Source organism: Taudactylus pleione, unplaced genomic scaffold, assembly GCF_031769625.1.
Source record: "Taudactylus pleione unplaced genomic scaffold, aTauple2 ptg001666l, whole genome shotgun sequence".
Lineage (NCBI taxonomy): Eukaryota > Metazoa > Chordata > Amphibia > Anura > Myobatrachidae > Taudactylus > Taudactylus pleione.
In genome coordinates, this window is record NW_028286063.1 from 387,501 (window position 1) to 390,000 (window position 2,500).

Genomic DNA, 2,500 nt, shown 5'->3' on the forward strand with positions numbered 1-2,500 from the left:
ATCTGATCTTGGAAGCTATGCAGTGTTGGGCCTGGTTAGTACTTGGATGGGAGACCACCTGGGAATGCCAGGTGCTGTAGGTAATTTTATATTGCCATAACATTCTTTTCTATTACATTTTACATTTCATTTTTCAACTTATCATTGAATTTACTTGAGTTAAGAAGTAAAAGAGGTCTAAAGTTAATGTTTTTGAGCACCTACAGCAAAACCACACTGGACATGCCCAATCTCATCTGAACTTGGAAGCTATGCAGTGTTGGGCCTGGTTAGTACTTGGATGGGAGACCACCAGGGATTACCAGGTGCTGTAGGTAATTTTATACTGCCATAACATTCTTTTCTATTACATTTTAAATTTAATTTTTTCAACTTATCAATGAATTTACTTGAGTTAAGAAGTAAAAGAGGTCTAAAGTTAATGTTTTTGAGCACCTACAGCCAAACCACACTGGACATGCCCAATCTCGTCTGATCTTGGAAGCTATGCAGTGTTGGACCTGTTTAGTACTTGGATAGGAGACCACCTAGGAATCCCAGGTGCTGTAGGTAATTTTATACTGCCATAACATTCTTTTCTATTACATTTTAAATTTAATTTTTTCAACTTATCAATGAATTTACTTGAGTTAAGAAGTAATAGAGGTCTAAAGATAATGTTTTTGAGCACCTACAGCCAAACCACACTGGACATGCCCAATCTCGTCTGATCTTGGAAGCTATGCAGTGTTGGGCCTGGTTAGTACTTGGATGGTAGACCACCTGGGAATACCAGGAGCTGTAGGTAATTTTATACTGCCATAACATTCTTTTCTATTACATTTTACATTTAATTTTTCAACTTATCATTGAATTTACTTGAGTTAAGAAGTAAAAGAGGTCTAAAGTTAATACTTTTGAGCACCTACAGCCAATCCACACTGGACATTCCCCATCTCGTCTTATCTTGGTAGCTATTCAGTGTTGGGCATGGTCAGTACTTGGATGGGAGACCACCTAGGAATCCCAAGTGCTGTAGGTAATTTTATACTGCCATAACATTCTTTTCTATTACATTTTACATTTAATTTTTTCAAATTATCAATGAATTTACTTGTGTTAAGAAGTAAAAGCGGTCTAAATTTAACGCTTTTGAGCACCTACATCCAAACCACAGTGGACATGCCCAATCTCGTCTGATCTTGGAAGCTATGCAGTGTTGGGCCTGGTTAGTACTTGGATGGGAGACCACCTGGGAATACCTGGAGCTGTAGTTAATTTTATACTGCCATAACATTCTTTTCTATTACATTTTACATTTAATTTTTTCAACTTATCAATGAATTTACTTGAGTTAAGAAGTAATAGAGGTCTAAATTTAATGCTTTTGAGCACCTACAGACAAACCACACTTGACATGCCCAATCTCGTCTGATCTTGGAAGCTATGCAGTGTTGGGCCTCGTTTGTACTTGGATGGGAGACAACCTGGGAATACGAGGTGCTGTAGGTAATTTTAGACAACCAAAACATTCTTTTCTATTACATTTACATTTCATTTTTTCAACTTATCAATGAATTTACTTGAGTTAAGAAGTAAAAGAGGTCTAAAGTTAATGTTTTTGAGCACCTACAGCCAAACCACACTGGACATGCCCAATCTCGTCTGATCATGGAAGATATGCAGTGTTGGGCCTGGTTAGTACTTGGATGGGAGACCACCTGGGATTACCAGGTGCTGTAGGTAATTTTATAGTGCCATAACATTCTTTTCTATTACATTTTAAATTTAATTTTTTCAACTTATCAATGAATTTACTTGAGTTAAGAAGTAATAGCTGTCTAAAGTTAATGTTTTTGAGCACCTACAGCCAAACCACACTGGACATGCCCAATCTCGTCTGATCTTGGAAGCTATGCAGTGTTGGGCCTGGTTAGTACTTAGATGGGAGACCACCTGGGAATACCAGGTGCAGTAGGTAATTTTATGCAGCCATAACATTCTTTTCTATTACATTTTACATTTAATTTTTCAACTTATCAATGAATTTACTTGAGTTAAGAAGTAAAAGAGGTCTAAAGTTAATGTTTTTGAGCACTTACAGCCAAACCACACTGGACATGCCCAATCTCGTCTGATCTTGGAAGCTATGCAGTGTTGGACCTGGTTAGTACTTGGATGGGAGACAACCTAGGAATCCCAGGTGCTGTAGGTAATTTTATACTGCCATAACAGTCTTTTCTATTACATTTTACATTTAATTTTTTCAACTTATCAATGAATTTACTTGAGTTAAGAAGTAAAAGAGGTCTAAAGTTAAGGCTTTTAGCACCTATAGCCAAACCACACTGGACATGCCCAATCTCGTCTGATCTTGGAAGCTATGCAGTGTTGGGCCTGGTTAGTACTTGGATGGGAGACCACCTGGGAATACCTGGTGCTGTAGGTAATTTTATATAGCCATAACATTCTTTTCTATTACATTTTACATTACATTTTTTCAACTTAGCAATGAATTTAC

At 37.2% G+C, this 2,500-nt stretch overlaps 1 non-coding gene and 9 pseudogenes across 1 annotated transcript in view; all 10 read left to right on the plus strand.

The window, feature by feature from the left end:
* LOC148441072 (5S ribosomal RNA) overlaps positions 1-83 on the plus strand; it is a 119-nt gene extending 36 nt beyond the window's left edge. The window contains exon 1 of the ribosomal RNA XR_015876101.1: positions 1-83. This exon is cut by the window's left edge and continues 36 nt beyond it. This is a non-coding gene — a ribosomal RNA (5S ribosomal RNA).
* A 115-nt stretch (positions 84-198) lies between these two features.
* On the plus strand, positions 199-317 carry LOC148441073 (5S ribosomal RNA; annotated as a pseudogene).
* A 116-nt stretch (positions 318-433) lies between these two features.
* LOC148441074 (5S ribosomal RNA) lies at positions 434-552 on the plus strand (annotated as a pseudogene).
* Positions 553-668: 116 nt separating this feature from the next.
* Positions 669-787, plus strand: LOC148441075 (5S ribosomal RNA; annotated as a pseudogene).
* A 350-nt stretch (positions 788-1,137) lies between these two features.
* Positions 1,138-1,256, plus strand: LOC148441076 (5S ribosomal RNA; annotated as a pseudogene).
* A 116-nt stretch (positions 1,257-1,372) lies between these two features.
* Positions 1,373-1,491, plus strand: LOC148441077 (5S ribosomal RNA; annotated as a pseudogene).
* A 115-nt stretch (positions 1,492-1,606) lies between these two features.
* LOC148441078 (5S ribosomal RNA) lies at positions 1,607-1,725 on the plus strand (annotated as a pseudogene).
* A 116-nt stretch (positions 1,726-1,841) lies between these two features.
* LOC148441079 (5S ribosomal RNA) lies at positions 1,842-1,960 on the plus strand (annotated as a pseudogene).
* A 115-nt stretch (positions 1,961-2,075) lies between these two features.
* Positions 2,076-2,194, plus strand: LOC148441080 (5S ribosomal RNA; annotated as a pseudogene).
* A 115-nt stretch (positions 2,195-2,309) lies between these two features.
* LOC148441081 (5S ribosomal RNA) lies at positions 2,310-2,428 on the plus strand (annotated as a pseudogene).
* The last annotated feature ends 72 nt before the right edge of the window (positions 2,429-2,500 follow it).